Below are 23,064 nucleotides of genomic sequence, written 5' to 3' on the forward strand. Positions count from 1 at the left end.
ACATCAGCACTGACATCCAGCGCATCAGGGACCAGTGCGCTAGCTGCCATAGGATTGCAAAGTCGAATGCCATGCAGCCACCATCTGATTTGGTGCCCCCCCGAGTATCCTTTCCAGAAGATCGCCTGCGACTACTTTGCACACAACAATCACGATTACGTAGTAGTCGTTGACAGGTACTCCAATTGGCCAATGGCGTTTAGAGCAGAAAATGGTGCAGATGGTCTTGTCAGGCGCCTCAGGGAAGTGTTTGTGACTTTTGGAGTACCTGAAGAGTTAACCTCAGATGGAGGGCCCCAGTTCACAGCTGGAAAGACGCAGAAATTCCTTCGCTCATGGGGTGTACACCACCGTCTCAGTCGCCAACCCTCACCCCAACTGCAGAGCTGAGATAGGTGTAAAGACTGTCAAGCGCATGCTGATGGACAATACATCTGCAAGTGGGTCTATTGATGTAGACAAGTTCCAGCGCGCCATGCTCATCTATCGGAACTCAATCGACCCGGAGACTAAGGCATCTCCGGCTCTCATAGTCTTCGGAAGACCTATCCGTGACCCTATCGCCATCCCCATGGGTCGGTACTGCCCTCATCCGACATGGACAGAGACCCTTATCAACAGAGAAAGGGCTCTTGCAAAGCGACACTCCCGAGAGCATGAGAAATGGAGGGAACACACTCGATCCTTGCTTCCTCTTCGTATCGGGGATCATGTCTACAGAACCTGATAGGCAATCATCCAAAGCGCTGGGAAAGGACAGGCACCATCGTAGAGGTCAGGCAGTTCCACCAATATGTCGTGAAGATAGATGGCTCTGGGAGACTAACTATGCGAAACCGCCAGCATCTTCGTAAGTTCACCCCTTTTAAAGCAGCCTCACATGAAGATATCATTGAGTACCTCAGCCCCATCATCAGGGATGCTGTCATCCACTCAAACGGATTAGGAAAACCTACCATTAACGTTCCAGCAAGGAACCCTGAATCAGCATCAGGTGAGGAAGATAAGTGCCTTGGCGCACCCGCAAGCCCTGGCCCATCGCCTGAGAGAGCCGTAGACACAGCCACACCGACAGCTGGAGACCCTGCACATACAGCAGAGTCAACACATATTGGTCTTCCCATGCAGAATGTAGACGCCACGCATACGGCCTCTCCACAGCTTCACATACCTGCCATACACACAACCCCCAAGAAGCCTCCCATGGCTTTACGCAGACTGGCATCGCACAATGCCCCCGGTATCGCTGAAACTCAACCAGGCAACAGGTCGCGCAGCCGGCGCTCCCAGCACTAGTAAAATTCACTGATACTTGTACAGTGTAAATAGTTGAAACAGATTTTCTTCAGAATTTTTTGTCATGCCCGCAAAAAACTCACCGTGGGTGAGGGAGATAGATAGTATTGTACTTGTACCCCTCATATTAATTACTCACACCCCTTTCTATTGTTCCAGAGTGTAACCAGCAGCGCATTCTTTTCCACATCATTTTCCCAAATTTCATATGAACTTGGGGGGAGCGGGATATCTGTTGGACCAAATGAAGCTGTGGTCATCTTGTAAATATTCTACATAATAATACATATATTGAAATGGGACATACCATTTTGTTAAAGCTTAAGTGGAATCTAGTCATCAGTTAACATCAGAAATTTGGTCGTCGCTACTCATGTTGTGGAAAAGAAAGCAGCACATTCTTAGGAGCCGGAAGGAATTGGTAACCTGAAGATTGTCGAGTCCCTCCTCTCAAGACTATTAGACCTACTGCTTAGTAGAGGCCTGCACCTTCACTCACCTACTAGTTCCTTTCCCCTGTCTGCTCATAGGAAGGTGTGTCCACTCATCTACCAGGTACATTTTGGTATTGACTTTCAGGCTGACTTCAAAGATGTGAGGTAGTATGATGTGGCCTTCACTTGAAACCACACCAAAGACCATAACAGTGGCTGGAAACTTTGTTTTCATTACCTCGGGCAAGCCCTCAAGCGTTGAACCGTCTGGATTTCGATTTTGAGGGTGCTAGCAATGATCCTGTTGTTATCACTTGGATCTGTAGAGAGCATGACTCGTAGAGCAGCGCATCTCCAATCTCACTCGTTGAACAGTGTGTCACTTTCAGACCTATCGCTCTTCGGATTTGTACACAACTAGCCAACTAGTGGATGGTCTGCAATAAAAAAAAAAGTTTTCATCAAACAGAAATGGAATCATGTCGTTCATAAGACGACAATTTTATCATTCCATCCTGTACATATACCAGGTTAAAGGTATTCAAGAGTGATAACTGATGAATTTAACAATATTAAGAGTGCTCAATAAAAGAAGAGCAAGATATATTTTTATTAATATAAACAAATTTACATGGTTGCGACACTGGACATGCTAATGTTTTGACAAATGGTCAGTTAAAACCAGAAGTTCTCATCAGGGGACTTAATAAATGATTGCTTTCCACAGAAGAAATCAGACTAGAAAAATATCTTAGGACAGGTATAAGGAATAAGTATAGCATTAGTTGATAAATTTTAATGCTTTTTTATTTTTATTTTTGTAGAGTATAGTTTTGGTGCCCCTCTCCATTCCCTAAATGGTAAAGTGTACAAAACAAAATGTGTTCATGTTACTTGCATTGTTGCCTAGGATACACATTTTATAATTCATAATTTTAATAGTTTAGGATTTACCACACACATGCATAATACTGACCTTCATGTGCATCCACCAATCTTAACTCAAAATTTTATGTAAACCGATTCTTTTTCTAAATTTTTTGTATCAAGAGGAGAGAGGCACCACTTTTTTACCTAAGAAAGATTAACATCAAGATATAACAGTGATAATCCTTATTCTAATTTTAGTCCACCGCCTTACAGTTGCTAAACTTCTGTCCGACCAACAATATGGATTTAGGTAAGCCCATTCTACTGCAGATATCCTAACTGTAATCTCTGTATATAACGTATATACTATGCACTAGATAAGGCAAGGAAGCGAAGGGTAGTAGCCCTAGATGTATCTAATGCTTTTGACAAGGTATGGCACGATGGTCTTCTCAGGAAAATCAGATAATATGGTATTACTGGACAAATACTTAACATAATTAAATCCTTAAATATGAGAAGAATCCAGGTTGTCCTCGATGGTTGTATGTCAAAACAGTATAATATAAATGCGGATATACCTCAGAGGTCGATCCTTGGACTTTTATTATTCCTGATATTCATAAATGATCTCCCTGATAAATTGTCTGTGAGATGAGCATATTTGCTGGCAACATCACACTCTATAACAGGCACGAGGGGCACAAATGAACACATATCCAAGGCAATAGCAGAAACCCTAGAGGAAGACCTCCAGTCTGTAGTAGAATGGGGACAAAAATGGATGGTCACATTCAGTGCTGCCAAGACAGCTTGTTTTCTTTAATAACTACAAGAAACCTTCTCAACCACTAATAACTATGGCTAATGATACATTACCTGAAAGTACTTTGTTCAAACTCCTCGTCCTGATGTTCACAGGGAACAGGAGTTGGAACAGATATATTGAACGTATTGCCAAGGCTGCTGCAAGGAAGGTGGGCTTTCTACCATGCTAAAAAGTTACTTACACCTGAAAGTATCCTATACCTCTACAAGGCCACCATTTGCCTATGTATGGAGTATTGTTGTTACATTTGAGCTGGTGCATCTATAGGCACATGCCTTTTTGAACTGATATGCGTTTACACAGATCGCGCATATTTTCAAGTTACCTGCCCTTGTCATGATTTCCGTTTTAGCCAACAGGCAGCATTTGTCCTACTTCCTGTTTTGCTTTTTTCTCTCTTTCGATTCGAGCTGCCAACAGGAACACATATTCTTTCTAGTCAAGCTGCAATGTAAGCATACGCATTATTTTTCCACACGTCTCGACAGCCGTGTATCGTTAAAGTAAGACGACGAATCGTATAGCTTATAAACTCTCACATATTCAATGAACAATTCAACGTGTATTTTAGCGAACGCTTGTGAGCAACCACACAAATAACCAGACACACATATTTACATATATATATATATATATATATATATATATACACGGATTTATATTTACACAGAAGTATTGAATAATACAAAGTGTGTTGTGTACACATCATGCATGAAGTGAAATGTCCGTTATGGATATGAGCTCATTGCATATATGTGTATGGAGTTAGAATGTTCGTTATACGTGTATATTCTTGTGCATACATGTGTCTTGTTGTTTGTGTGGTTGCTCATAAGAGTTTAATAAAATGTGTTGAATTGTTCATTGAGTATACGAGTGTTTATAAGGTATGATTTGTCTTAGCTTAACGATACATGGCGGTCAAGACGTGTGGAAAAATAATATATGCATGTTTACATCGCGGCTTGACTTGAAAGAACATGTGTTCCTGTTGGCGGCACAACTGGAAAGAAAGAGAGAAAAAAGCGAAACCGGGAATAAAATAAATGCCACCTGTTGACTAAAATGGAAATCATGACAAGGGCAGGTAACCGATGCATAATTGAAAGTGTGTGCGATCTGTGTAAACGCATATCGGTTCTAAAAGGCATGTACCCATACATCTATTCATAGTCTTTCTCTCTTGAATGGGGTTCAAAAGAGTCACCAACCTGATAGGTTCCAAACTGCCAGCTAAACTTTACCAATGAAATGTTGCATCCCTCTGCCTGTTTTAGAAGTATTTTAATGGTAGATACTTTGACAAACTAAAAGCCCTTGTATGTTCTCATCAAATATTAATATTAAAATGACTGTCTTCTTTATGAATAAACTGAAATAAATTCTGTTAGATTTCTAAAAACATTATTTTTAGTACTTTGTTATTGCCTTTTTTAATTCCAATAAATAATTAATAGTAAACAATAATAGTAAACAATAAAATAAACCCTTTTTCATGTAGAGGCATACTTGTGATGAAACACTGGTTAAATCACTTGGAACCTGGCCAGTACCAGATAGGTAACCATTTGGGAATGTTATGCGCTGTATGTTGACTTTCTATAACCAGAATATGCATATGGCTGGAGACCGCTTTTGAATTTCCTATTCCCTGTAAATTTCCTGCTTCAATGGAAGCTGGTATAGCTCACTTAGAACTAATACCAAACTATGTATGACAAGTTCAGTTTTATGGAGTGGCGAGAAACACACAGTGGTTACACAATTTTATTATTATAGAGATGGAAAAAACGAATGGATTCTCTCCAGATTTATGATTCTGTGATCACACAAAATGACAAGAGTTCTGTTATTCTCCATTAAAATGTCTCCACAGAAGACAAGATTCTTTGGCACCAGTATTTCCTAAATGAGGCCATAAACCTTGTTAATAAACAATTGTTCTGATCTAAGAGAAGACCCGGGGAAATCTGCTAGCTACATCTTTGTCTAGATTGTGAATTCTGCCAATTTTATTGTTAGATTTATCAACATGTGTAACATGAAGTTTTCTTTATTGCTAAATTTACTATGTACTAGTTGTTGGGTCAGTATATATTTTTTGTAGTTAATTTCTTAATGTTGACATTGGTTGATAAAGTAATAACCAACAGTCATGACAACAGCTGCTGCTTTCAAACAAATACACATTACGATTGCTGTTGCATTCAAATAAACATACACGTCCACAGCTTTTGCAAACTAATATATATATATATATATATAACTACTTAATTTACTCACATAAATTTATATACGAAAGTATAGATTTATGCGTAAACTTTAAGTATTTACTTCAAAAGTGCTCAATACATAGGTAGAGCTAGTTAGTAAGTTATAAAATGTATATGGCGATTAAGCTACACTAGAGTGGATGAAACGCGGAATATTTAGTGTAGCTTAATCGCCATATTTTATAATTTATATATATAAAATGATTTCAATATTTTATATTATTTTATAATAAAGCCAAACCAAATCATTTCACTCTGTCAACAGAGCCACAAATTTGCAGACTGCAACTTCAGGTGGAGAGGTAACCATCCCCACTTTCCTTTCAAACAGGACCACCTGTAGACCATGCGTGGTGGCCCATGATGCAAGCAACACAATGTAATGTATTGTGAAAGGAAAATATTAATGTCTGTTATTGGTAAAAGGATAAGAAAACTGATTTGTTAATCTTTACTGCAACCAAAGGATTCAGACCTCAACATTGTCATTGGGAAAGGATATAACAAATGACTCTATTCCTCTTGGAAGTGAGGCTAGCCAAGTTTATTAATACAGTTGACCAATCGTTTCTCCATGGTTGCAGAGTCTGAAAGTATAAAGTCTAAAATTCCCAAATATCCAAGTCGGACTCCTTATTTGAAAGACTTCCAATATTCAGACTGTCTGCTAATTCTTCTGAGATTTAAAGAATCTAATTCTGACTTCCAGTATTCTTATGAGTCTAACCAGACAATCTTGCTTTCCACACTCCCCCTCTTGACATTTTGTATTTTTATGCAAATATTACAAGCCAGCAAGATAACAAGATCCCAAAAATTTATTCATATCTAGATTTGAATTAATACACAGCCTAACATCTCCCTTTTGCTTTAACACTGATTTTATCATGCTTTATATTATTCCTTTTTTACATATAATTCTTTCTTTACTTTTGCAAGTTGTGGAAAAGGTATAGAAAAAGTTTTATCACAAACTGAACAGCTGTCACAAATCAAATGGGGTTTGACTCTGAAACTTGTTATATTATGACTAATCTGTTTAATATGTAACTGCATTTATATTAAGATTAGACATTTGCATGATCAACAAAACGGTCTTGACAAAACTTGGGTTAGACATTTGCATGATCAACAAAAAGGTCTTGACAAAACTTGGGTTTATTTTTCTGCCTAGTTCTTGTGTTTTCAAACGTAGATAAATGTAGCTTGTTTATTGACTCTCTCGTACATCATTCTTCCTACAATTTTATGTTCCTTAATTGTTGCTATGCTCATGTTATGCACCACGCAAGACAATATATTGACTTTTTGGGACTGCTCTTGTCAATTTGAGTGTTATTTTCACGATGTTTCAGTCGATGTTACCTCTGACTTTAAGATTTATCTTGATGAATTCTGGAATCTGCATGGAATTTTAGAACAGAAACCATTGTTCAATTTACAAGAGTATCATGCTCTCCTTTCGTCAGCAATGATTGGGTGGAAGTTCTAAGTAATTCACAACTGTATTTTCAGTTCTTCGCACTGAGAATTGAACCATCAACCTCCAGAAGAATGTCATTTTTATAATTGAATTTTACCAATTATTCTAACCACTGCACCACAGGGCTTTGTGCTGTGGTTAGAGTATTTAGTAAAATTTAGTTGTAAAGTTACATTTTTCTGGAGGTTGAAGGTTCAATTCTCAGTATGGGTGATGAAAAATACAATTGCGAATTACTTAAAACTTCTACCCAGTCATGGCTGATCAAATGAGAGCATGCTACTCCTGTGGATTAAATAAACTGTTCCATTCGAAATTCCATGCAGATTCCTGTGTTTGACAAGATACACATGAAGGTTGGAGGTTACTTCAACCAAAACTTGTGAAAATAACACTCAAGATAAGAACAGTAATGCGAAAAATATGAATAATCAATCCTCATCTCAAAAATTCAGAACCATAATATTTGTTAATCATGTTACTAATAATATAATAACAAAGTAATAATAATAAAAAGAAAAAAGAAACATTCAGATTTTAAGACGATTTAAAGTTCTTTTGAAAATCCTCCAGAACAACAATGATGAAAAAAGTTAGTCTGGAGCCCTAATGGATATTCCATATACTTTGTCTCATCATACCAGAGCTCTGTTTCTCTGTTAGCATCTTTATAGATTCCCAAAATGTTTTTTGCATTGGTTGAGTCCTATAATATCCTGAAATATTGTTTCACAACACACTAAATTATCTAAAAAATAAAATTTTATAGTCATTGTCGGTTTTTGTTTTGCATCAAATTGGTTTTGTGTACCGCAGAGTTGTAAACTATATAAATGGCACTGGAAAAAAAAAAATCAGAATCCTTAAATTCATTATTGACTCTTTTTTTCAGTCTAACAGCAATTAAGGCCAGCAACACAACACACACCACCCTGAAACAATACATGAAATACTATCAACAATCATGAAATAGTAAGCATGGTCTATCTTCCAAGCCATGTATGTATTAATGTCAATAAAAATGCTGATGCTTTGGTGAAAGAGGTAACAAGCACTTGTTACTTGTATTGATTACAAACTATATGAACATGAGCCAAGAGTTACATTGATTAATCAAACAAAATGCATCTTCAAAGACCATTATACATTACTAGCCTGGGTGCCCGGCGTTGCCCGGGTGTTTGGAGGTGTGTGTTGAGCAAAAAAAAAAAAAGTGGTAGTAGGCAGGCAGGCTCGAATCCATACCACGAAGAAGGAAAAGAATGTGAAAAGAAATCACGTTTCCTGTTGCGTCCATCGTCAAACCGGAAGTGTCGGAGGTTTGAATTAAAGCAATTCAATCGAAAAAAGAGGATGACTTTCGAAAATATTGGTGAATAAAAACGACCCCCTCTTTGTAAAAAAATGCCCAGTTGAGGGTGAAGGAATTAATGTTTTTAGCCAATTTTTTGATATTTGTCATCCAAAGAGTGGTGCTTTAAAATAATACCGATCTCATGAAAATCCATTGCCTCTGTCAAAAGTTTTAGGCAGAAATACATACATACATACAAACAGACAGATGAGATTTATATTATAGACTAGAGAGGGTACCCAACGTTGCCCGGGTATTTGGAGGTGTAAAAGAAAAAGTGTTAGTAGTCAGACAGGCTCGAACCCGTGACATGAAGGCAGAAAAGAAAGTGAAAGAAAATATCTTACCGCTATGCTACAAGGCCATAAGCAGTGAAAAACATTCAAATTTAGTGATAAAAAAAAAGTTGACATGCAGAAAGTGAAAGTTAAGTGTATGAGTTCATGCAGGCAAAGAAATGAAGTCCCACACTTATGTTTGGCTGTAAGCCAGTTAAGCTTTCAGCTTTCCGCTGTATTTGCTTCCCAAACCAGCTCCCCTCAAGAGGGGGTGGTGTGGGAGTGTCTTAATGAATAGCAATTGCCTGATATGAAGGATATTCCCCACAGTGATCAAAGCTGATTGCCTTACGAGAAATGCTGGCCACAAAGGCCAGCGAACTGCTTTTATTTCAATTCAGTTTCGCTTTTATATGAAAAAGCTGAACAAACACGTGAGGGGGCGGAATTGCGGGAATTTTATAAAAGTCGATCAAAATAAATCTACAGCCGACGTCCATTCACAAATCGGAGATATTACAATCTAGGGAGTATATAAAAAGTTCTAAGAAAACATAACCCTCCCCCCTTGAATCCCCCCCCCCCAAAAAAAAAATGCCTTTACTGGACATACAAAATCGTGCACTGCCGTTTTGTCTTTTATATATATAAATGAGAAGAAAAAGTTCAAATTCCATTAAATCTTTTTTTTAAATTTACTAACTCCTGCAAAACATTGCACTCTTGGTTTCTAGCTCTGACTTCAATCTCTTATGAAATGCAAAAATATTTTTTAATTTATATTCTCTTAGAAATTAAAATAAAAATCACTTTAAACTTCATCTATTATGAAAAATCAGTAACTTCTTTCACTCGATAGTCATGGCATTCTTGGTATAAAATAATCTGCATTCAAATAAAGGAGGGAGGTATAAAGAATAAAAACATTCCATGAGAGAGTAATTAAAACTATTTCAGTTGATGTTTTATCAGACACAATATATACCCATCATCTAATCATAGTAGTAACACAGATCCTCCTTTCTATCTTCCTTTACATCAGCTAAGTCTTGTGACTATTTAATCTGGCTCTTCTTTCTTTTTGAGCAAGGTGGAGATCAGAGATAGGTGTCCATAGTTGTTCAAAAAACTAATATTATTCATATTATATCCGGTTTCATTTCGTAGTTACTTTTTCCTTTTTCTCATTTAAAAATATTCTATGCTAAAATGTAAGCAAATAAATTTTTAATATTTTTTATTGATATATGTAATATAAAAAATGTTTATATTTTTGTTCAGTCTTTCTCCTTAATAATACTAATATTATTGATAATTTTTTTTTATTATTAAAATTTCAACTTCCTCGTGTTTTCTTGAATATGGCTGCTTGGTATTAATGACATTATACCAGACACTTTCAGTTGTGAAAAAGTATGTTGGTGTAATTTCCAGTATAAAAGTAAAACCAGAAAACCGGTTTTCAGTATTTGGTTTTGTTATATCCTCAATGTTTTTTTGTTTTTTTTACATACTTTTTAGATAGATGCAAAAATATAAGCTTGTTTATTCCATTTTAAGCTTCAAATGATATTTTCAATGGGAAATATTAAATGGAAAAATCATCATAGACTGAGTCAGCAATTTTTGTAGGAGTCTGAGTCAGTATTTTTTTTTTTTTTTTCAGCAGACTTCCTACCTCTGCCCTACACATCAGTTTGTTTAATGCTGGAAGTATGATGTTATGAACTGAAAATGGAATTAAAATGTCAATGAGTTTTGTTCTCTCATCTCTTAAGAATCTGTTAAATATTTTGTGTCCAACATCCATGAGTCAGTGTTGGATTGAAATAAGCTACCGATTAGGGCTTCACATTCCACACAGGGCTATAGAAGATTTTAGATTGGACGTTATCTTTTTTTAATGTTAAACACCTAAATAAGAATGATTAGGTTAGGTTTTTTTTTTCTTTTTCACTGTTAAAGTTCTATATATTTTTGGATGTCTTGACACAGTGTAAGAAAAGACTTCATCAATTGATCACACTTGCATTTCATCACAAAAAAGGCACAGATTGAATTAATGCATCTTCACAATGGATTTTTTATTTTTCTCATGACAAGTTCGCTTTTTTTTCTTTTCTTTTTTTTTTGTTTTTACACGGTGGTCACCACTTATCAAGGCCTGGAAGCCACTCAGGGATGAGGGTTATTGCAAGTATAGTACGTTAGTGTGGAGATTTAATGAAGTGTTTACTTAAGGGGGCGTTTCATTAGGAATTTGTTAACGTTGGACTTGAAGACATCCAGGTTGTAGTCAGGTGGGAAGCAGGCAGACGGAACAGAGTTCCACAGGTGTGCAGTTCTAAGAAAAAAGCTTTTTTCATGGAATCCACGTTTTGATTTAGGCACAGATAAAGAGTGGGGAAAATTTTTCACAGTGGATTCAGCTAGATGAGTGTTTTTCATGAAAGATTGGCGAGGGGGGAGCAAAAATTGGAGTTCAGACGAGCACCTGCCATGGAAATAACGATAAAACAAGGATAGGCTCGCAATATCTCTTCTGTGGGAGAGAGGTTGCAGGGTAGAGAAAAGGGCATCCCCTACTAAGCCACGAAGTCTATTTTGTACTCTGTCAAGGTAGGATAGGCTATTTTTAGCAGCTCCTGCCCAGATATGGCAGCAGTATTCAATCCTTGGACGTACTTGGCTTTTATATAGAGAATTGCATCAGTAGTGAGATATCTTCTGGAGCGGTAGAAGGATCCCACCATCTTTCCAGCGACCTTGGCAACAGACTTGATGTACGTGTTCCATTTCAGATGCGCAAATGATGTCGGAACATGATTTAGTTTAAATTTGAAAAAAAAAACTATCTAATTTTGTCGACGTCGTCTTAGCTCAGTTGCTTAGAGCGCGGCCTCATTATCTAAAGGTTTTGGGTTCGAATCGTGGTGTGAGGTGTCTTTTTTTTTTTTTTTTTTTTTTTTTTTCACATTTTTTAAAGAAGTTTTAACGTTCGTTTTTCTGTTTTATTTTTCCATCACATCACGTTTTCTTTTTTTTGTTTTCCCCATTTTTACATTTAACATCGTTCGTTTGCCTTACGTTAGTTTTTTTGTTTTTTTTTTCGATTTTTTTAAAAAAAGTTTTAACATTTATTTTTTTTTTAAATATTTACTTCGCTTATTCTTATGTTTTGATTACCCCCCCCCCCGCCTGGCACACACACCTCTAAACACCCGGGCAACGCCGGGTACCCCCTGCTAGTCTATATGTATAAAAGCAAAAATGTTTATGCGTTTGTATGTCTCGCAAAAACTTTCCACACAGGCAACGGATTTTCACAAGATCAGTATCATTTTGAAACTCGACATCTTGGATGACAAATATCGAAAAATTGGCCAAAAACATTAATTCCTTCACCCTAAAATCAGGGAGGGTGTAGAAAAAAACGTCCTCTCATGACAAGTTCACTTCTATGCATGGGTAAATGATGTCGGAATATGAATTAGGTGAAAATTATAAAAACCAACCTAATTTCGCAACGTCCTCTTAGCTCAGTTCGTTAGAGCGCGGCGTCATTATCTAAAGGTTTTGAGTTCGAATCTTGATGTGAGATGTCTTTTTTTTTTTTTTTTTCCGATTTTTAAAGGTTTAATATTGAAACAGTGTTATTTAAGCTGCTTTTCAAGTTCTGTGTTTTTTTTTTTTTTTTTTTTTTTTGGTTTTATTTTTCAGATTTTTTTAAAGAAGTTTTAACGTTCGTTTTTCTGGAGGTTTTTTCCATTATATTAGCATTTTCTTTTTTTGTTTTTCCGAATTTTACATTTAACATCGTTCGTTTGCCTTACGTTTTTTTTTTTTTTTTTTTTAATTTTTTTTTTAAAGTTTTAACATTTATTTTATATAAAATATTTAATAACTTACTATTTAATATTTTAAAATATTTACTTTGCTTATTATGTTTTGATCAACACACTCCCCCCTGCCCGAGCACACACACCTCTAAACACCCGTATTAGTATTATTATTTTCCATACCCTTACATAAAGTGACAGTAACCACCTTAAATTAGCAATGAACACCATAGATGACGGTGCTCAAAATTTGTAGACACTCTATATGCCCACCCCTGTTAAGAAGTGACAGTAACCGCAGTCGATTTCATACTTGTCAGTTGCCCATAGTGTATACCAGTGACCGACAGTTGAAGACAGGCGATTTCAGTTAGGAGTATTCCAATGGAGGCTGACACTGATAATGGCCACCAATGAGTTCCACTTGCAAAGGCAACCAATGCCCACCAGTAAACACTAGGTCCCACATGCAATCGCCCCAAACCAGCACTAATTGCCAGATTTTTCAGGGCGGCAGTGATCCCCTCGCCCCCAACAACTGTAGTTTAATTTGTTTTCAGGGGTGACCCTTATTCACATCTGTTCTGGTTTTGTGTCATACTGTGTATACTTCCACCAGGCAAGGCTGGTACATAGGTCTTGCTAGTATGAAACATTTATGAAAACCTTTTGGAATTTCCCAATATTTTTATTTACAGTAATTTTGTGTACATTTTCCATTCATAAATCAATAAAATTTTGAATATTGATGAAATATATAATAATCCAAATGATATAAATTATCCAAAAATTCTGCAACATAAATTTGTGATATTCAAAAATATTTATTAGTGCCTTTTTCTAAGATCATCCACCAGTCAACTCTTTACTTATTTTGGTTACTCTCTGTGTGTGTGTGAGTTGGTAGTTTCTATACTATGAGGAAGACTGTTTAAACAATTAAACCGCCTCCAAACATGAAAACGTTTTAAGTGGCTTGTATATTGTAGAGAACAGAATCCACTCTTCACATGAGAAGTCACAACTGCAGTCATACATGCATGTTTCATATTGGTTAATTCAGCGTTTTCCTTGTTTTATTCAGATTTTCAAGACCAGTCGATCCTACTATTTCATTTCTTGCTTGTAGGAAGAGAGATGGATTCAAATTTTTTCAAGGTATTGTGTAAAAAAAAAAATATTGTGTAAGAAAAGAAAAAAAATAGCTCTCCTTCTCACCAATACCACAATTCATACCAATTCCTTTTAACTTAAACCCTAATCTGCAATGTCTGTGTTTTTTCTCAGCTGTAAAAACTCAACATCTGTCCTCTCCAACTAGTCCTTTTCATAGCTGCTATTTCCCTCGTATTCAAATTAATGCCATATGTATATAAATGAGCTACCTACAAACTTAAGTTTTCTTTTCTCTTTCCTTCCCTGATCCTGTCACTTGCGAGTCGTATCTTCCTTTACCTTTACCACAAAATAATACATAAGGATTTCACAGAACTTGAACATTGGTTGCAGTGTCCAGTCTGTTCTGCTAACCACTGCTGTATGTATATCTGTGTTTCTATGAGTGGGAGCTAGGATCACAATTCTGCACAATCTATGCAGCAGCCTCTGCCATTTTACAACTTCACAATGCCTATATTTAGCCAAACTCCTCTAATGCGGCACATAGCACTTGTAACTATTACTTTTTGGGGGATTTTTTAATCAAGATTGTATGGTGAGTAAAATGTCAAAATGTGATGATTTTTTATGATGGCATGCACCTGAGATGGGGTGATTTCCAGATCGTCTAGTGTAGCGTCTGTCCGCAAAGGAAAGTCAGGGAGGGGGTGGTTTGTAGGGTCCAGTGTGGAGTTGGAGGCGAACCGACTGGCAACTATGTTAGCCTTCTCGGTAGCTGAGCAAACAACCTCATGATTGTTGGATAGTGGGGGAATTGTTGATTGCCCATTATTTACTACACTATTGTAGATTTTCCAGAAATCACAGGTTATTAATTTTTGTGCTTCGATGCGTTTTTGGGTTGTTTCAGTAAATTCTCTCTTAGCTGTGGCTTATTCTTTCTTACAATTACTTCTAGCTTCTATATACTTCTGTCTGTTTGAACTGGACTTATGTCAGTTAAATCTGCGGTATGCATGCTGCCTTTGTGCAATGGCAGTTGCACAAGTAGAAGTAAACCACTGGGGAGAGTGGGGCTTGCTATAAAATTTCCGCATGGGAACATGTGCTTCAATTGCCGTTTTGAACCATTCAGTGATCTCATTTGTGCGCTATTCAGCAGGAAGAGAAAAGATATTTCCCCATGGGGCATCTCTGATGAGATCCCTGATGGTTTTCCAGTCAGCCTTTTTATAGTATCTTGTTGTTTTGAGCAATGGCTCTTCAGTTTTGGGATGGTACATCTACCACTAATCTCTCCCAGAGGCAATATGTCTTGTCTGGGGGTAAAAACGAGTAAAAAGAAAAAAAAAATGAGGTAACACAAGATGGTAAATTTTGAAAATCTGAAGCTATGCAAGGTGGTGGGAGCTATGCAATAAGTGCATTTATTAATCCCTATCAATATTTAAATTGGCTGCATTTTTCTGGAGTTAGATCTGGCTTTGTTTTACCCAATTTCAATGATTACTAAGTAATATAGTAAGTGATCTGACTATATAAACAATTCAGTACAGGTTAAACAATGCTGTAATATATTTAATTTTCAATCATTCATTTAACAAAAATATATTTCCAATAAAACAAGAGTAACAGTGTAACAGTAATTCTGCTAACGCACTCACCTCTAAAAGACAGAAGTCTGCTGTTGATATGCAGGGGCTGGGAGAGGGAGAAAAAGAAGAAACTGTAGGCGTAGTTAGTTTTATTGGGAAAAAGGCGAGACTAACGGCAAAAATTCCTCAGACTTCAAAGGAATAAAAGACCAAATTCAGACGGATAGGGGGCAGTACTTTTGCTCAAAACAGAAAACTGTTGATAGAAGAGAAAAGTTCCTTTCAAAAAAAAGAATTCCGGGGTGTAAGTCAGAAGGACCCAGCAGTTTTCAAGCTATTTCAGCTTACAAATGGCAGGCAAAGCATTCAATATTCATCTGATTCCTGAATTTCATGGCATCTCACCTGATCAGTGTCCAAATCATTCGAACAGGTGGAGCTGGTATATGAAATGCGTGGGATTGACAACGTTGAGTATGTTCTACCACTCAGGCTGAGAGGTGACATGCTGTCTGTATGACGGATTTGAAGCAAGTAAAACAAACCCTCCTCGTAGCTTTTGCGCCGGATCCCTTTGTGGCATATGACAAGTTAATCTCCCATTGTTTGTGCCTTGGGGAAACTGTCGATGAATACTTGGGTGGCCTGCATGATCTTGTACAGTTAATAGAGCAGAACCCCTCTGATCGATGGCTCAGTTGTGCTTTTGTGTCAAGACTCCCCAGCTCTGTTAAGCAAAAGTTGTGGGGATCCTCCAGAATGGAACAGATGACCCTGGACCAGATTCTTGCGAGGGCCTAGGCTTTCATGATGGAGGAGGCAACAGTGGAGGAACCCATTGCAGCAGCAGGAAGACAGAATTCTTTCTTATGTGCCTGTGGATCAACCTTCAACCTCTGACCAGCAGGATGCAGTCACAGTGTGGTGCCACAAGTGTGGAGGTCCCAATCATTTTGTCAGAGACTGCCAACAGCCCAGAGGCAAAGCAGGCAGGATGCGTCAAGAGATACACTGTTATTGATCCAAAAATCAAGGACAAGTGACATCAAGGTATCCAGGGTAATGAGGCAATTGGCAAGAGGCCAGCACTACTCTCTCCCCACATAAACTAGAAGAGGTGCTCCCCATGATAAAGGTACAGATTGATGGGTTAGATCGGATATTGGTGGATGCTGGCTGCTCATGATCTGTTGTAAGTGGGTTATGTCAATGGAAAAATACTGTGATTTGGAAAAATACTGTGATTCTGATAGCAGGACGGAAATGCCTGTTAAGCCATAGTGTTGGCAGTATAACATTAACATTAGTCAACAGAAATCCCCTGAAGACTGATGTACTGGTGGTAAACAGCAAAGCATTGGAGTTTGACCTCCTTCTGGAGATGGACATCATCAAGCAATTTGGCAGTGTGCATATCGATAAGGGAGGCAAAGTACATTTTGCTGGGAGTGCTTTTGTTCTGGGTGCAACAATAGAGCTGGAACAGCCTGACTTTTGCGCAGAGTTCTACCAATGTACCAGAACCTGGACCATGCCTAGAAGTGGTCTGGTCATCAGCTACAACAAAAATTATGCAACAGAATACTAAAGTATAACATCTCTGCAAAAGCCCACGCAGTCTGAGACTAAGCTACAAGCCTGGATTAATAATGGATGGTTGGTTCCGTACCCAGAAAAGGAATTAAGACCCCCCCCCCCAAAGGGCATGATCCCACTAATGGCACATTCAGCAGAACCAACAAAAGATGAGGCCGGTGCTCTACTATCAGGAATTAAATAAGCATGTGGACCCATTTATGGCCTACGCAGACATATGCACCGAAAAGTCAAGAGAATGGCGGCGAGTGGGATCAAATGTATGGGTGTTAGACATACCTTCAAGTAAGCGTGCACAAATCACTGTGGCCCTATCAAACTGTACTAATCAAAGGACAAAAGTATTGTCTGACATGCATGTAGCACCGTCCATCATGCAAACAATTGTTGATGCTATCTTGACACAGGACAAGCGCATACAGCAGGCAACATCTACTTATATTGATGTGTATGTGGACGAGAGTTTAGTGCCTACTGCACATGTGAAGAAGCATCTCTACAACTTCGACCTTCTCAGCAAAGAACCAGAGAGACTGCAGAATGCTGCGCGAATGCTTGGTTTGCAGATCTGGGAAGAGGATAATGCTCTGCTTTGACGAAGAGGGAACAAGGTTCCAGACATGCCTCATGTCGTCACACGAGAGAATACATTTTCATTATGTGGCAAGTTGGTTGGACACCTTCCCATAGATGGTTGGCTTAGTGCTACTGTGGCGTTCATCAAGAGGAGAGCATCTGACATCACTACAGGGTTGGACGATGCAGTAAATGCCATGATCAAGGAGGTCCTAACCAGAGTCTACAAAGAAGATCCAGCACAAGGCAAATGGTGTATCAAAGGCAAAGATCTTAACGTCTAGGTCGACGCAAGCTCTCTCACTACCGGTGTGTCATTGATATAATATAGGACTGTCATAGAGGATCCATGCTGATTACGTCCAGATAAGGACTCCCAGCATAATAACCTAGCAGAACTCAATACTATCATTAAAGGAATGAACTTTGCAATCCCCTGGAAGATGATCACCTTGCACTTATTAACCGATTCCGCATATGTCCATAAATGGATCTAAATAACCTTATCGGCAGAGCCAGGGTATGGATCAAAGCTACGAGTGAGATGCTCATCCGATGGCGTCATGACACAATGAAATTGGTGAAGGAATACACTGTTGATGGATGTATTCTTGGTCAAATCTAACCAAAACAAGGTGGATCGATTGACAAGAGTGCCTCAGCAGTGGTTTAATGCAATTAAGAGGAACACTGAGCCTGCGCAACTTGCCTGCACTCCATCTGTGAGCTCTGTCACGTTGAACCAGATCAGAATTGTTCACCAACAAAGTGATCGTCCTGGTGTGAAATGGACACTCTACTTTGTGATACAAATTAACTATGGGGTTTCCAAAGCTGCTCTGAGAACCGGCGTCAAAGAATGTGAAGAGTGTCAGTCGAACAATCCGTCACCAATATACTGGTCAAAGGTAGCTTTAGATGTTAAACAAACATGGGATAGAATAACGGTGGATATCACTCATTACAATGAGGTCCATTTTTTGACATTGATTGACTGCGGTCACGCTCAGTTTGCTGTCTGGCGACACTTTGCTTGGCAAGATGCGAAAAGTATAATCAACCAGCTAAAGACTCTTTTCTATGAGCGAGGTCCGCCATCAGAAATTCTAATGGATAATGGCATGCCTTTCAGAGCAGCTTGTTTAAAGCCTTCATTGAATGTAGAATAAGACTTTGATTTCATTGTGCATATGTTCTCCTCCAGTAATGGCATCATTGACCGATGTCATAGAAGTGTAAAAAAGGATCACAGCCAGAAAACAGTGTAGTCTACTGGAGGCAGTATACTGGTACGTTACACTGAAGGATGACTTGTCCTTTGTTACAGCACCTACCAATATGGTCCATTCGTACCGAACACGGTTTAAAGGAATTGATGGAATAACGTTACCAATAGACAATCAACAGCAAACTGTCTACAAAACAGGTGACCGAGTGTGGGTAGAAGCTCCACACGGATGATGTACCACAAAGTATGGAGTGAGATGTGTGACTGGGAGAACCAGTACGCAGAATATATAAGTTGATGGAATGCCACGTCATGTGAAAGACCTGCGACTCATAGTGGGACCAGGCCTACCAATGGCCTGCTCTGATACGTCTTCAGAGAGGGGAAGTGAGAGATTTGTGACCATCAGTGAGACGCTGGATAAATGGACACCTAATGTGGATGTAGATGGTGGCTCATCCGATGACATTCCGGATGAAGACACAGTGAGTGTGGGTACTATTCCTAATGAAGACCTGATGATTTTACTGCGATGAGGAAACCCACAACATAAGAGCCCCCCCCACCCAAAGTGTTCCATGTGTGATCATAGGATCAGAGGAGTATAGTAGTAATTCTTCTAACGCACTCACCTCTAAAAGACAAGGTCTGCTCTCTCTGCTGCTGATACACGGGGACTGGAAGAGGAGGAAGAAGAAAAAGAAGCGATAGGTGTGGTTGGTTTTATTGAGAAAAGACAGAAGGTCCGCTGTTGATATGCAGGGGCTGGGAGAGGAAGAAAAAGGAGAAACGGTAGGCGTGGTTGGTTTTATTGGGAAGAAGGCGAGACTAACCGCAAGAATTCCCAAGACTTCAAAGGGATAAAAGACCAAACTCAGACAGATAGAGGAGGGCCGTGCTTTTACTCAAAACAGAAAACCACTAATAGAAAAGTTCCTTTCAAAAGAGAATTCTGGGGTGTAAGTCAGAAGGACCCAGCAGTTTTTAAACAATGTTATGATTCCTCACCGGTTAAACAATATGCTTTTCTTTTCTCCATCACTGTGCAATATTAAGCGTCTAACAAGAATATTCTGTAATCGACATAGTTTAAGATAATTAGAATCCATATTCAGTGATTGTAGGATTTACGTTTGCATCTAACATCCATAGAAATTTTTAAAACTGCTTTAAATGAAATGGGAATCAAAAATGAAAGTACAAATACCCGGAGTCAGAATAACTGATGATATATAAAGTCGATTTAATTATGAATCTGTAGATTTACAAATTTATCAAGGATCAATGTGAATTTCTATTTTGCCCTACTATTGAGATTGTCCTTTTCTCAACAATAATCTATTTAAAATGTATAATAGCAAAAAATACGACCCCCTTCCCTTTTTTTTTTTTTTTTTTTTTTGTTGCACTTGGTTCAAATTTTTAATATTGGAAAAACCTTTGTAATAGAAGTTACTACTGCAACGCTGTAATCTAATTAAGAACACTTAAATTTGATTTACTTTAAAATGCACACAATTTTTGTAAAGAATTTAATTATTTTAAAAATAATAATTTTGCAAAATGAAAATAAATGCAATAAAAATATTCAGTTGTATAGCTATTTTTAAATACTTTTAACAACCACATTTACTTTTATTAAAAATGATTCTAGAGTACTGAACCATGACCTAAATTTATATAAAAGCCTGTTTGTCCTAACATGACATTATACAAATAACTCTAGATTGCAGTCGTAACAAATGATAGTCACTGAGTCGCATTTAAAAAAAAAAAAAAGGTATTAGAATTTTTTTTCAAATCACATATAAAAAAAAAACCTAGTTCAATGTATGCTAATATTGATTTAGTGCTTGCTATCCCAACCTTGGCATCATGCAGGAGTATTTAGAATCTAATTTATTTTTACATTGCCTATTAAAATTAATAAACGGAAGATTATTAATTTAAAATTTTTGTCTGTCCCTTTTTTTTCATTTTGTCTAGATACTCCAAACTTATTTAATTTATTTTCAATATGCCAAAAACCTAGGTATACATATATAGTGTTGCAAAATATATGGATGGTAAGGTTCTTTCCTTTAATAATTACAAATCGTCTCAACCACCGATAACCATGGCTAATGATACTCTATCTGAAAGCTCTTCATTTAAACTTCTTGGCTTAATGTCCACAAGGAACATAAATTGGGACAAATATATTGAGGGCATTGCCAAGATTGCTGTGAAGGTGGGCTCTCTCTACCATGCTAGAAAGTTACTTATGCCTGAGAGTATCCTATACCTCTACAAGGCCACCATTCACCCATGCATAAGATCTTGTTACCACATTTGGGCTGATGCATCTGCTACTAGTCTTTCATTCCTAGACAGTTAAAAAATAAAAAAAAAGGAGTGGTCAACCTAATAGGTCCTGCACTGTCAACCAAACTCCAATCTTTGGACTATCAACAAAATGTTGCATCCGTGTACCTATTTTACAAGTAGTTTAATGGAAGATGCTCCAAGCCTATGTACCCCCTCAATGTAAATACCCCAACTAACGCAACAAGCAGCAAAATCCCACCTCTACACTATAGCGATCCCTAGATGCCAGAAAATCTCAAATAGTTTCTTCCTTTGATCTGCTAGACTTTGGAATTCCCTCCTAGATCCCTGCTTCTCCGATTGTGCTAACATGCAGAAGTTCAAGTAATACGAACATGCATCTTGCTACTCAACTCCCTATATAGTATCCCTGCAAATTTTGTCCCAAATAGTAGCCCCTTACATCCAAGTGGCACTATGTTTTGTTTAGGGTGAAAAAGCAATGAAAAATTTTTTTACTTTAATTTTATAGGCTAAAGTATTTTTTCATCGTATCACTATTCTAAAATGCAAGGAACTATTCCATAATTCTAAAATGTCTATTTTTATATGCTCTGTGGTTATATTTAACATGCATTAAACTTCAAAGATTGGTATAAATAAAGGATGTAATATAGTTAAAAAAGCATATTTTACCCACAAACATATCTTGGTATTTCAACAATTATGTGAGCTATAGCCATTCAAAGTTAGTTGGACATTACATTTTGTGTGATACTAAATACTAGGCCAGCTGGTTTTTCTCTCTTCCTCGTGGGGCCTCTCTATCCCTTTCTTTTTTTCAACAAGCAATTCTACTATCTACTTCTCTGGGTGGTCCCTCACTTGATACAAGACAAATGGCTTATTGCAACATTTCCATGTATGTCAAGCTAGACTATTTGTCACGAAAAATGTCTATTTTACTTTACTGAAGAATTAATTTTTCCCAACAAAAACATATCCTATCCTTTCTCTAGGCATATGGGACATTTTTGGCCAAATGCCAACATCCCCAGCTACACCTAACCCTCATGGTTACAAGCAAGACAATCTGGTGCTGTCCAGATGTGTATGAAAAACGGTATTCCAGTAGCTTCTTTCCAAGAACCACAAGCTTGTGGAACATTCTTTCTGTTGACTGTTTTTCCTCCTACTTTTAACCGTCATCTTTTCAAGACTTAGGTCAATAGGCACTTCCTGTCTTTGCAATAATCATCTTTCATTTTTATTAGCTCTTTATGTTAAGTGGTTTCATGCTTTGTCTGGAATGATTTCCATAAAAAAAGTAGTTTTGGGCATAGGGTCTCACAGCTTGCTTATATATGGCATAATCTACGGGTTCAATTTTCACAAACTTTACACATTAAATTAGGCTGTATTTTGACAATAACACGTGGAATGTTGTCTTTCAAGTTTTCTATTGTGTCTGTTTTATCAATGTAGACGTGAGATTTTATGTATTCCCCCGCAGGAAATAATCAAATGAGATTAAATTGCACAAATAGTGTGACCAGTTGACAGGTCCATTTCATGAAATTATTCGTTCATTAAATGTTTCTTTCGGTAAATTGAACGTATCATTTGAAATTTGCAAACACTATTTGGGTGTGAATCTCTTCATGATGAATTGCCAAACCAAGCTGAAATCAAATAATTGATAGTTGCCAAATCTGTAATTAAAGAAAATAGTTGTCAATTTAATGTTCACCACTTCAAAAAAAGAATCCTAATATATATATATATATTACAATAGAAAAATGTGAGCATGAAACGTAATATGGTTAAGCTTAAACATGGAAAAGTAAAGGACTACTTGTTAAGACTGAAAAAGAAAAGGACAAGATATTCTAGTAAAAAATATAGTAAATGTCTATTGCAGCATTAAGAATTGATTATATAATGTTATAAATTGAATTTAGAAAAAAATTCTTCATTCTGCAATATT

The 23,064-nt window shown here is 37.4% G+C and overlaps 1 protein-coding gene across 5 annotated transcripts in view; it reads left to right on the plus strand.

The window, feature by feature from the left end:
* The window catches only part of LOC145245715 (uncharacterized), a 341,671-nt gene that overhangs the window by 28,180 nt on the left and 290,427 nt on the right, over positions 1–23,064 (plus strand). The window contains exon 2 of one of the 5 annotated variants that reach the window (XM_080107252.1): positions 13,741–13,814. The exons of the other annotated variants lie outside the window; for them this stretch is intronic. The gene's annotated coding sequence lies outside the window, so the exon portion shown is untranslated. The remainder of the gene's footprint in view (positions 1–13,740; positions 13,815–23,064) is intronic. 5 annotated transcript variants of the gene reach the window in all.

The sequence above is a fragment of the Euprymna scolopes genome, chromosome 23, assembly GCF_053919585.1.
Source record: "Euprymna scolopes isolate OS-2025 chromosome 23, ASM5391958v1, whole genome shotgun sequence".
Classification (NCBI taxonomy): Eukaryota; Metazoa; Mollusca; class Cephalopoda; order Sepiida; family Sepiolidae; genus Euprymna; species Euprymna scolopes.